Genomic DNA, 13,110 nt, shown 5'->3' on the forward strand with positions numbered 1-13,110 from the left:
ACCATGGCTGCTCAGTCCTGACCCTTCTGCCTTATTCCAGTGCTTCAGCAGTTAAAAGGAAAATGGTGTTTCAGAAGACTAGRATTAAGTTATTAAAGCATCTGGACACTTTTAAGAGGATTGCTGAGTGTCGTAGTACTCAAGATTGACTTGAGAATTTGGGGGTGGATTTGCAGCTGGAAGAAATTCCTCATGTACTGTATACCTGCCCCCTGTGTATATGTTAGCATACTTGGCACAGATGTCTCTTTGTTTCTGTACAGGAAACTAATTGCCTTTCTTGTTTCAGTCTGAAGTTTTCCTGTGTCATTCTGTAAATAATGAGAGGCATTTCTCAAAGTTTGCCAGCCGCCTTTGTCTCTCCTGATGGCACTTCAGCTGCTTGCCCTGCCCTAGGAAGATCATCCCCTCGCTGGAAACCTGGTGCCATCTCTGCACGGTCTGCTCCAGCCCTGAAGCCTGGCAGCTGGGAAGCATCCTGCATGGCAGCGGGGAAAGAAGCGGGAAGGAGCAGATTTTATGTGAGTGCAATACTCTTTGTCTTCCAGCTCCCACACCTCTCCCACTTGTTATGTGATTTCCAGTGCTGGATGCTCGGGCATCCTGAGCCTGTTCAACCCAGCAGAGCCCTGTGGAGGTTTTGGCTTGGGCTTTTATTACCTGTCCTTCTCTCTCATCCCCTGCTTGCTTTTGGGCAAGAGGAAGCAGGGACGCGGGGAGGGGGGATGCGGTAACTTTGGTCCTGTCACATCTGTTGCAGGGGGGACGGTGCCGCCTGCCATGAGCCGGTGTCATTAGCAGGGGCCTGGGAGGTTGCTGTCAGTCAGGATTTCCCGGGCGCCTCCCAGGAGGTGACAGGAGGTGACAACAGCCCGGCCCTCGCTGCGGAGGCAGCCGTCCGCCTCGCGCTGGACGGAGGCTCGCTGAGTGTTGAGGCCCTTCCCAGCCTCTCGTCACGGCTGCCCGTCGCTCCCATGGGTCCCTCTCCCGCCGCTTCGGAGCAGGGAAGCGGCGGCAATGTCCCTGCCTTGGCGTCCAACGCTCGCTGTGTCCGACGTGTCACGGTTTGCTCTGACACCAGCCCCAGCGTAGGATCGGTAGTGCAGAGCTGCTGCCATCAGACTGTGTTTCCTGCTGGATTTGGTGGCAGGATGGCCTTTAATTTGGGAAGGGATRTGTGTGTTCCCACCAAGTGTGGTTGGAGTAAGAAATGAGTTAGTGCCARGAGCTTATGTTTGATCTGTGTGACAGCAGCAGAAGCAGTACTGGGTGCTCCTGAGTGCACATTGGTGTAGCCCAGCCCTGCTTGTCGTTCCCTCAGTGGCTCTTGTTCCTCTGTTAGTTTTSTCTAATTCTGCCACTCCCCAGGCCCTTTCTGTATCTTCTGTAGCTCTTGCCTGAGTGTGGTCTGTGTATTTCAGAAGCAATTGCAATAGTGCTGAAAGCCCCTTTTGGCGCTGAGGCTGCTCGGGGAGGTGGGGGACGTTGTCTCCTCCACTGGCTGCACTTGGACCATATTTGTCGTTCCACCACTCCTGGGAGGCGGCGCATGATCCCTGTCTTGTGTTCACATGGAGCTGCTTGCTCYGGATCAGCTGGGTGCAGGGTGTCAAGAGTGACGTGTCCCACTGACAGCACATCTGCTATTACTAGGACGTGTTTTGTTTGTCATGCTGCTGTATTCTCAGTAACTGCAACTTTACCTTGAGTTTTATACCCAAGCCCTTGCAATTGGGGACTTAAACAGTTATTTTGACTTTGAACCTGAGCATCAAGAAAAAGGATCAAGCTTTTCCTGTTTCTTGCTCTTTTTGTCCATGCTTTTTGTCTTGTTGCCACACTTCTCTGTAGCCAACACTGCAGGCTGAAGCTAACTTAGTCCCAGCACGTGGGATTGCTGTCAATGGCTTAGGATTGGTGAGAAGCCTCATGAACTTTATCTGTGGAGCCCAGCAGAGCCTGAGCTGCCACTGCTGCTGCTTGGCAGGGATGTTTTCCCTGTCCTTTTCCCACCAGCAGAGACCCATTCTCCTGTGAGGCCTCCTAGCATCTGGAGTGCTCCCCATGCTCAGGCAGCTTCCATGAGGCAGCTCCACGAGCGAGAGCAGCCGACAAATGGTGCATTTAAAAGTGCAAATCTTAGAGCTTTTGGGGTCCCAGGAGTCTACCAAAACCCTGCTGATGCATCTGCTCTGCTGAAAAAATTTGGCTCCTGCCATCACAGCAGACATTTCCCACCTCCCTGAGCGAGYGGAAACGCTACCTTTGCAAACTGGGTTGCCTCTCCTTGGGGCTGCAGCTGTCACGGCTCAGCTCCCCTCCTCGTGCCTGGCTCTCCGCCTGCAGGATTCAGGTGCTTCTGGAGCCAAGCAATCCCCACTGTGGACACCTCTGTTCTGCTGCCCTCCTGGCAGCTTCCATGGCACCAGCTCTAGCAACAGCAGAGGTGGGAGAGCAGAGCAGGTCCCTGCAGCCTGGCAAGCTGGTGTGGCTCCCCAACTGGCTCTGCCTGTCAGGATTCCCACTTTGCCCTATGGTCCCTCCTTGCCCTTACCCTCTCTGTGGCACAGACTCGCACAGTCAGTTCCTCATCACCTTCTATTTGTCACATATTACTTAATTATCTTTTACCATATTCCCTACAGAATGCTATTATTTGGCCAACACAAAATAACRCAGGAAAGCAGCACACTGTTAGATCTTTGGCTGTCTTTGGTCTTTACTGCCCTAAGCTGATATCCACGAAAGCCCTGGCACCTCCATAGAAAATATAGCATTGCCCTGSTATTTTGTGGCAGCTGCTGGTTCCTGATGGAGTTTAAACCCTTAAAGCATAATCTTGAGGCCTGGTCTTACTGTTTGCATTCCCAGTCTTCTGCAGGAGCCCTTCTCCTGCATKCCTGGTCTGTACGAGCCCTGACCTGAGCTCTCCAAAGGGCACACCACCATTAYGGCCAGCAAGGAGGTCGGGGACAACACTGAGACATCTACTAGTATGATAACTTATTACAAAAAAGCTGCGCTGAATAGGAAAGCTGACACACCTAAGGCCTTTGAGGCCTTTATAGGAACTCCTCTTAATCCTGACTTCAATTGCCAAGGTGCCAYGAGCAACAAGCAACCGCCTGAAGTCCAGTGTTGCCTTTCTCCTGCTGGGTGGCTTCCACGTGTAAGGTAAGGGATGTCTGCAGGCAGCAGCTGGCCTGCAGTTCATTTGCAGGCTGCACCTGTGAGGAGGATCTGCCTGGAGATCAGCCCTTGTACCATGGGGTGATAGGARGCACTTGTCCTTCTGACAGAAAATGTGATCCCTTAATGAGATCCAAAGGTAGGAATGGCCAGTCTGGATAAACTGGCCCACAGACCAAAAAAATTAAATATCTAGTGAAGCTAGGAAATTAATGAACAGCTTTAGTAGTAACTGAGTTGTTATACTTGCGTCCTTTCCTTTGCCCAAGCAAAGCAGAAGAAAGCAGAAGTGGTTTCAGTAACCACAGGTCTCACAGGACTGGAGCTTAGAGACAAAACTGACAAGGAAAGTTCAGGTAAAACTTGAAACCCTGGGGCCTTTGCAACATTAATGCTTGAACTTCTCTGATTTTGTGTTTCTGCAGGTGCGGGGAGAAATGCTGGCAGGACAGGAGTCTGCATCTCCCCAGCCCTGGGGCTGTGGACTGCTGCAGATGGGCAAGGAGGGCGTCCTGGTGCTAACCTTGTTTTGTGCATCTGCAGTACGGGCCATCGGGTCCCTCCACASTGCTCCTGCCTTAGTGCACCTGCAAAATGTCATCAGCCTGCGCTCCGATTAAGCTGAGATCTGCCAGGTAACACACATTACTCTCTGAGATTTGCTTCTGACTAGCTTTCCTAAAATCCTTCCAGCAAGTCAGCGTTTGCTGACATGGAAATGGGGAGGTAGAGTTGGTGCTTCCCTKTGCACAGGCTTGTAGAAGTAGGGACATCATCCTACTGAAGCTCTCAAAAATCCTCAGAAATGACTTCCTCGCAAATGTCCTTTATATTTAAGTCTCTGAGTGTTTGTGGTTTTCCAAGCATTTTTGACCACATAAATGATTACAGTGAAAAGAGATTCCTATTGGCAGCACGAATCACTTTTTCAAGATGACACCAGCACTTACAGTCTTATTACCATCATTAACAAGATTATTATTATGACATTGCCATGCTTTCCCTCCTTTTAAAGAAGCAATTCAAATCCAAGTAGTSTAGCTTAAAAATATCACATCCTCATTTTCCTCTAATCAAAAAGAAAAGGGGTCATGCCAGCCCTTCTGGGTATTAGAAGAGTGTCTTTTGACAGAGGTGCTTGTGCTGTGTTGCAGGTATGCCAGGCGTGCTTCACAGGGCTGCATTTTCCTGGTTGCACATCTGCTGAGTTCGGGCATGGCTCACAGAGCAGCAGCAGCAATCTCCAGTCCAGTCTCCCTTCCCCAGCCTGTGAGCGTCAGCGGCCTGCGGAGCTGCACGCGGGTTGCTCGAAGGAGTCCAGATGCTCCTTGAGTCCGTGGTCCCGGTGCCAGTGAAGGCCAGGGCACATCACCCTGCTCGCCCATGGGACAGGGGACRTGGCTTGCTGAGGTGACTTGGTGCGTGGCCTGCCTCCTGCCCTGACTTGCTCTGCGTGCTTTGGCTGGCTGGGTCTGCAGTGTGGGGCCTGGCAGCCAGGCTCGGCAGCTGGGGGTAGCAGCACATCTAAATTGCCACTGCTCTCTAGAAAGGCAACACTCAGATGTTGTCTAATTATCACCCTAAGTGACTTGGCCAAAGGATCTGAAGGTGGTCCAAGGAACTGAACTCAATGCCTAGTTTAAAATCCCAACCAAAAGAGCATCTCTCCTTTTTACCCTGCCTTTGGAGCACCAACAGGCCCATCCATCTAACAGGCGACATTTTTGGCCACCCTTAAATTAGAAGCCATCCAGTAAACAGGGAATTGACAGGGCGTTTGTCACAGCTGGGCCTGTCCTCACCAGCCTGAAGGTAGCTGGATGATAGGATACACAGGAGAGGACACATTGTTCCTCTTCTTGGCCATTACGGCTTTACAAATGACTATTCCAAGCTTAGTTCCAAAATGGTGTCATGGCTTTCGCTGCTGTCATCAATTGCCATCAACACTGCATTTAGCTGACATAATTACTTATTGTTACAATCAGTGCCCATTAGGTTAAAGCTAAATTACAGTCTCAGTCCTTGGGAACTGCCTATTACATCCATATGAATACGCAAAGTTCATCACTCATGATTAACGTTGCTACAGTGAATACAAAAGGAATTAGTGAGGACCTGTCACTTATTGTAAAGTGCTGCCAGATTATGGTATCAGAAATGATGTGTCAACTGTTAAAACTTAATAATCCATGCTGGAGTGCTGTATCTGATTATAACACTGATCAAAGGAGAGGCCTGATTGGCAGTTAAAACCCTAGGCTGGATGATTATGAGACCAATAACCTACATGGGTCAGGAGTCGTTGACCAAAGCAAGAGCTCATGGCCTGGAAGCCAAGGAGAGGATGGGCCCACGTGCCAAGGGCAACCCCAGGGGCAGCAAGGGACTGGTGGCCCAGGCATGTGTGCCTGGGAGCTGCTGGGGTGGAGAGGCCGGTCTCTGGCCTTGGAGGCCCACGTGTGAGCCAGGAGGGTGGACGTGGCTCCCGAGGCCTTGGTTGGGCAGAAGGGAGACAGGAGAGAGCCTGGGCTGGATGGTAGAGTCCCCGGGACTCAGGAATCTCCTCGTTTGGCTATAGCACTGCAGTTTTTCTTTCCCTTATTAACTTTAAGTTTTTAACTTTCAGAAATTCCTTGTCTAGGGTGGTACAATGGACTTGGTGCTCTGTCTTTTTCAGTCTTAAGTCAAAGAGATTTCAAACTAGACTAAATTAGTACAAATTATTTTTACAAGCCCTCTTCTTCCGTGGGCACGCTATAAGTGAACATAAAGACCTGCTACTGCACACTGTTAATTAAGTCCTCCTGGGAAGAGGATGTCAGCCAGGTTGGAGTGCATGAGTTTGGTGGATGTTGGATAGCTGTACATCTGCTCTAGCCCATGTTAACCTGCAGACACAAACTCTGGCAGAGCCAAGGGGCAGCATGGCCACATACCTCTGAGTTGCATGCCAAAAATCTCCACGTGTTCTCTTCCTCACAGGCCTGTGTTTTTGCTAGTGGTTTTTGGTTGTTTATGTTTACTAATGGTTATGACTAGATCTTTGACAGAATTCTCRCTGTATCATAGTGGCACATTTACACTAGTTTCAGCTTCTGGGCAGAGTCTTGCTTCTCAAGCAGTTGTGAATTGTTGGTCAAAGGTTTCTGGATACTTTGGGCAATTTCTGACAAGTGAATTGGTTTCTGTGGCTGATGGGATTGTAGAGCACTAGTAGATGGGACCGATTTTGTTTTCCTTGTCTAGGGACTTTCCTTTCCTTTGTTTTCCCTTGTCTAGGGACTGGATGTCCCTAGCTACTGGATAGTCAAAGTTACTTGGACACATGAGGTAGAGGTCTGAACCGCTGTCTGCAGCTGGATTAACCGAYGTGTGAGAGCTGCAGATGGCCCTTCTGCTTCCATTGGGTTTAGTCTGTGATCTCTGGTGTGGGGAAGGACTTCTTACTCTGTAGCTCCTGTATCTTTGCAGGACCTTTTAGAAGTGAGTTGTAAAACTTGCTATTTTACAGGTCGTTTCTGGAGAGAGAGCACAAGCCTGTTGGCAGGGCGGTGTTTCACCTCGGAGCTTCTCTAGGAAGCCGAGTTACCTCCTTCTCCTTTTATTTACTCTCTAATTTATCAGTGGACTCGAGCACCGTCTTTGGTCTCTGAGAAGGGTTCATCTTTATTCACTTCAGCAGGTATCTCCCTAACACCCTCTCTGCTGAAACCTGATGCAACATAATCACTTAGTCTCACCAGTGCTTCTCTGGAGAAAGAAAGAGCARGTCCATTGGTTCCAGGGGAAGCTGAACAATTTTGTAGTGATAACAATATAATTTATCACGAATCGCTACGAATCTACCCTGAGTAGAGCAACTCGCTACTGGTTTTCAGACCAGTTGTTCATTTCTGTCCTTTCAGGCCCTGCCTGTGCTCAGAAGCAGCAATACTGAAATCCTCTTAAGAAAAGCTGTTCTCTAAAAATCCCTGGCCCTAGAGGGGACAAGGGTAAATCCATTGGCTAGCAGTTGGAATGTCCTTGCTTAAGACATCTCTGCCATGATATCTGATAGAAAATAAGCCAGTGCTTATCATAGCCATGCACGCGCAGGGCTGGAGAAGCCATCAAGGGGTGTACTGGTCCATTCAATTTTYTTTACCCAGAGTGTGCACATTCCCTGTAAAGCCATAGGGGTTTGCAAATGAGATGAGCTTGAAGACCCTGATAGCCATATTGGCGCTGCCAGCTGGGTGCTTGTCATGCTTGCAAATCCTGCAGGCCGTGCGTGCCCCGGGCTGCCTCTCGCTGCCTTGCTGTGCCCACCACCAGCAACTTTTTCCTGCAAGTTAATGTGAGATTTCCCGGCGGTAGTTTGAGCTGTGCCTTCGTGTGCCTTCTGCTGCTGGCAGGGAGGAAAGCCCGTGGCTTATCTGAGGGCTGTCGCATGTCCCCCCTCGCTCTTTCATTGTGTTGCTCAGATCTCCGGGCAGCCTCAGCTCTCTCCTCCAGGCTGTCCCCGGACTGCGCTTCGTTTGATGCTCAGGGCCCGTGTGCTGCAGCTCAGACCATGSCAGTGCAGGGCACAGGACAGATTATTCCACCTCTGTGCCCTATTGGCCTTTTCCATACCCAACTGWTTCACCTTTGGCCCTGGTCCAGTGCAGCTGCTACTGTTCTTACTCCACATCCTCTTGTCTTTTATCTGTCTAAAATACCTTTTATGCTCTGGCCTTTGCCCATACTGTGGAGCTTGTGGACTGCCAAGGGAGGAAATTTTACCCTCTCTCTCTTCAATAGCACCCTAGGTTTTGGTGACAATGTCTTCACTTCTTCTGTTCCCCACTCTGCCTCATGCTAGGTCCGATAGGCATCATGCAGATTGTCCTCTACAATGTAGAGGCCTCTACGATTGTCCTCTACAATGTTTAAAAGRCCTTATAGCAGTACCAAGGACCAAAAACACAGCCCACAAAACTGAAAGGTTCAGACAAGCTTTGAGTACTTTTTCCACAAGATATTTCACTTTCTCTAGTTTTATCTTCTTTGATTGTCTAAGTGCAATGGCCAGCAAAATATTTTCTCTTCTACCACAACTCTTAACAAAGTAAATAACGTTTGCACCAAGATGTCTCTTAAAGCATCTTTGGTTTGGACCTGTAAACAAGACTTCCCAAGTCCAGCCGTGCTCTAGTTCTACTGATATATTTAGTCTCTGGAAAAAGTAATGAAACACTTGAGCCAAACAAAACACTTTCAAGGGCCCAAACTGCAATATGTTGTTTCCATTGCGAGTCACTTTAAGCATCTTTATAATTTGAACCATAAAATGAAGGTATAACTGACCAGTCACTGCAAATGGAAATGTTTCTTTCTAAAACATTCAGTGAAATATTTCATTTTTCCTCAGTGTTTCCTGTTTGCTGGCAGGTTTGGAGGTGAGCAATTCATTGAGATGAAGTTGTGCAAAGTTGGCTCCTGCTGAATTAGCATTTTTTTTTTCCAGAGGAGAGAGGTTTAGAGTGAARAATGATGCCACGTCTCATCATTGGGAGCTTCTTGCCCCCTGCCAGGCCCTCACGTSCCGTGAGGAAGCGCAGGTCTGCCATGCCTCAGCTCTTCCATCCAGCGAAGCGCTCAGGTGGCAGCTCCCCTTGTCCTCGCTCTGGACACAGGTTTATAGCTCCAGCTCCTCTTCCCAGTGCATCATCAACATGTTGTTTCCAGGGTCATAAATCTGCGCTGTGATGAGACACAACCAGATGTTCCAGTACGTGAAGCGACTGGCGAAGCAGGCTGCCTGGCGCAGCCCCGGCCCCGCGCGGCCGCCGCCCGCTAATGAGAAGCAGGGCTCACGCGTCGCGCCGGGCCAGGACAGACGGAGAGCGTCCCCAGGAACAACTGCAGAGCTGCCAGCTTGACCCCGTTCCTGCTCTCGGTGCCCAGGGAGCATCCCAGGGGCTGGATTCGGTCACTTTGGTGGCTACCAGCTTCTGGCGACCATCTGGAAAGCTGGTTTGGCCTGGTGTGGGAGGTATGCCCAGGGCTGCAGCCCCTCCTGGTCGCAAGGAAGCCAGTTGCTCACTCTGTGATGCTCTCTTCTGAAAATTCTTCTGAGATGCACATTTTGGATGGTATGTGTGGCTGAACCAGCTACTTTTAGTGGAGCTTCCCATGGAAAAGTGAGGTCTTAGCTAAACTTGTTGAACTGGTACCCTGTGCTAGGAGTTAGTGTTGACTTCTGCTACCCATTACTTGACTGACCACAATAGGCAGGTGCCTCCAGCCCATGTGTCCCAGTAGGCTTCAGATGCCCCTGCATCCTCTGTGCTCCTCCTCTGTGTCTTGCTGGTGTAGGTGCTAGATTGTGAGGGTGACACAGACGAGCTGCTCGGTCGGTGCCATGTGGTGACACTGCTGGCCAGACTCCACGAGGACTGGCTCGTGCTGGCGAAAGCCATGCTGAAAAACAGGTCAAATGCCGCTCATGGGGAACATGACCCTCATGGGGCTGCAAGGGCCTTCAGACAGCTGCAGTTTCCAGCCGATGTGCTCCAGGCATGACATGCTCCTGCTGCATCCTGAGTCCACAAGTTCCATGGCGTGTGCTCACTGGGTGATTTTTTTTTTAGAGCACACACTAAGCAAAAAGGGATATTGACCCTAGGTACAGTCACGGGTACTGCTGTGCTCTGATTGTTCCTTGCCTTGGTCTCTTCCTTGTATTGCTGTCTTAGAAATCCCTGGATCTCCCTGCTGTCCTTAAGTAAGACTGATCCCTGTGTAGAGCGGGCATGACTTGGTCTACTCTACTGTGGCATTAGGTGAGTCTAGGCTGGTTCTAAGCTGAAAGGTTGTCCAACTTGGGATCTGGTTCTATAACCACTTCTCTTTGCTCTTCTCCTCTCTAGGTGGCTCTGGTGGTACCTCCTTGCAGATCTGCGTACACACTCCCAGCACTGGGGGATGTACCGGGTGAGTACCCAGTTTAAGGCCATCAGCTTAGCTGCAGTCCTGCCACCTCTCTCTCAGGCTCACAGAAGGACAGGGCCTTTAGTGTGTGYACCCCTGTAGCTCAGGCCATGCCCACCTGAAGGTCTGGAGAAGAGAGGTGTTGATTGTGGGTCAGGCAATGGGTCAAAACTCTCTTCCAGGTGAGATGCATGCAACATGAAAAACAAGGGTGTATTTTTCCTCTCTCCTTTTAGCCTCCATATAAATATATTGATAAAGTATTTGAACTGAAGGAGCATGTTGATTCCAGACCCGAGGGCTTACATATTGGTTAGGACATCTGGAGGAACATTTCTTACTCAGACATTTGGGAATATCCTCCAAACTGGAAAAGGAGGAGATGGAGTTTGGTAAGTTCTTGGAGGGGAAAAATACTGTTCCCCACAGCTGCAAGCATCCCTTCCAGCCCAGGGTCCCATAGATGGAAATCCAGCTGTCCTGAAGAGCTTGGCCACGGAGCCTAAATGATTTTTGCAAGAGCAYGCAGGAGATGGGGCATCAAGCATTTCTTGGGCACATTCTCACTGCTCCTTACCAGTGACTTCAGAGGGAGAGAGAGCATCTGTGCTCTGCCTGGCCTCCCTGCAAGAGCATCCCATGTCCTGGCCATTTGCCATAGAGCCCTTGGCCCGCTTGCCCTCTGGCTATGGAGCTTTTCCCCCACTGCTTAGGAGAYGGCAACCCTTCCTGTTGGAAGGCCAGCTGAAATGGGACCGCCTGCCAGCTGTTCTTGTCTGGTGCCCACCGCAGCTTCCCTGCAGCAGCAACTTGTGAGTGCACCTCGCAGCCCCGGCCGTGTCGGGGGGAGCAGGGGATGCCCCGTTACACGGGGTGAGGAGCCCTCTGCCTCCCCGYTGCGCTGCCAAGCGTCCGCTCCGCTGTGCAGCACGCGCTGGAGGCAGCTTGGGTTAAAAGGGGTTAACAGCGCTCTGCTGTAACACATGATTGGTCTTTATGAGGTTGAAACTCTTGTCTGTTTGAGGCCTACAGATGATGCTAAAGAGCACAATAATGACAGCAATTCAAAGCAATCTAATTATGCAAACGGGAGGCTAAACAATTTCATCATCCTTAAATTAGATTGTCCTAATGAGATAAAGACACCAATTAATCCTGAATTAATTTCAATAGCCTATTTCAGGCAAACACTTTAATATGCAAATGTAAATGAGAAACAAAGCCTACTGTAGAATGCCAGAGTTCAGAACCTCTCTCTGCACAGCTGCAGCGGGTGTAAATAGTGTCTAATGAGTTTGCATGGAAAGACACAACCAGTTGAAAATTTTAGACTTCATAAAGCACAGCCGGTGCCTCAGGTACATTGCGGAGCGGGGGAAGAGGGAGGAATCAATCCGCTGACGCCAGGAAGCCGCTCAGCCGCTCTCCGCACACGCGCACAGGATGGGCCCAGCCGACTCCGCTGCGGGATGAGGAGCTGTAACAAGATGCTGCTCCGCAAAGCCAAACGGTTCACGCTGAGTACCTGGCCAGTCGCCTTTCTAGGACACAGAGATGATTTTAATTAGCTGTTGCATAATTGTTTTAAATTAGCCATTTTCCTCTGTGCTCAAAAAAAAAAAAAAAAAAAAAAAAAAAAAAAAAAAACAAAAACAAAAACCCACACTCCCAGGTTTTTCTGCTAGGCGCTTGGAAGGGAAAAGGGCAGAGTCTGAGATTTAATAAAACAGCCCTCCTAGTTTCTCTCATCTTGTTCCTCCTCTGTAACAAAGTGCCCCAAGCATTTGCTTTATTTGCTTTGAGCTGTCTTAGAAACGAGCCCCAGTTCCAAGGACCGGGCTGAGGTCTGAGTTCGACCTTGCACCTTTGTTGAATTATGGGCACTGCTCAAGGGCCTTGCRAAGGTGGCTGAGGGGAATCATAGCACTGATGGTCAGGCTCAGGTGTGAGTTACTCCTGCTACTATGTCTGCTTTCAACAGGTCCCAGAAATATGCGCCGGAGGAAGCCATGGAGAAAAAAAAAAAACAACAGGAACAACCCATCCACAGAGTGAACATCCTGAGGATAATTTACCCTCTTTTCCTTCTCTTGTTAACTGTATCATGGGCTGCTCTTAGCAAATTTCTCACGCTGAGGTTGTCTCAGTGAGCGGAGTGCGAGGCTGAGGTAAGTCCAGAGGTATTGCGGAAGTTTGGGAACATAGGAGAGCATAAGGGGTTGACCTCTACCAAGAGGATGCCTTGTTTCCTCCCTGCCTGTGCTCTGAAGGAAATTAGCTCTTTGTTTTGACCCAGAGCGGTTTTCACACTGAGCTGTTTGAGGGAGCAACACAAAGTGTGAATTCCCAGGCCATGGCAAGGTCCTGTGCTCTTCATATCGCTTCTTGGAGAGGGGTTTGTGGCACCAAAAGCATTGCTGCTGTTTTTTGCTTTTCTTCCTGCTTTGCTTAGGAGGGGATTGTGAATCACCATCAGGAATTTAGGCACTTCCAGTGGGAAATCTTGAGTAACCGTCTTTTGTGCAACAAGGCATTTAATCCTTGCAGGGTGGACCACTAACATCCTTTTCCATTTCTCTGGCCTTAATGGGCATGGTGGTTTACTGACAGATGAATTGAGACAGTGAAAGGGCTGATGGCCCAGAGCTCACAGCGTGCCAGCAGATCTGGAGATCTTCTATCACACATGTTTGTCCTTGGAAAAAAGACAATTGACTCAGTAAATCGCTTTATCTCTGGCCTGCTGGGTACAAACACGGCCTTTTCCGCCGGAGCCCTGGAGATTTTTCAAAAGCATTCAGCCCTCCTTGGACTCTGCTCCGCTGCCCTCAGCGGGCAGTGCTGACTCTGACTCCTCTGGAGGTGCCAAGCTGGGGACAGGCATCTGGGGTGCAGCTTGCAGCCAACTTCAGGCCAGACCAGCAAATCTCTCCAATCAAACCCTGACCTGGCACACTGGGCTGG

General features: G+C 49.8%; 2 long non-coding RNA genes across 2 annotated transcripts in view; both read left to right on the forward strand.

Moving 5' to 3' along the window:
* The first annotated feature begins 302 nt into the window (after positions 1–302).
* On the forward strand, positions 303–9,981 carry LOC112952158. Its single transcript, XR_003250339.1, has 3 exons — positions 303–521; positions 3,615–3,824; positions 9,912–9,981. It is a non-coding gene; the product is annotated as an uncharacterized LOC112952158 (long non-coding RNA).
* Positions 9,982–10,104: 123 nt separating this feature from the next.
* LOC112952157 overlaps positions 10,105–13,110 on the forward strand; it is a 46,514-nt gene continuing 43,508 nt past the window's right edge. The window contains exons 1-2 of the long non-coding RNA XR_003250338.1: positions 10,105–10,149; positions 12,128–12,314. This is a non-coding gene — a long non-coding RNA (uncharacterized LOC112952157). The remainder of the gene's footprint in view (positions 10,150–12,127; positions 12,315–13,110) is intronic.

The sequence above is a fragment of the Nothoprocta perdicaria genome, unplaced genomic scaffold (genome assembly GCF_003342845.1).
Source record: "Nothoprocta perdicaria isolate Ctin4 unplaced genomic scaffold, notPer1 scaffold_392, whole genome shotgun sequence".
NCBI lineage: Eukaryota > Metazoa > Chordata > Aves > Tinamiformes > Tinamidae > Nothoprocta > Nothoprocta perdicaria.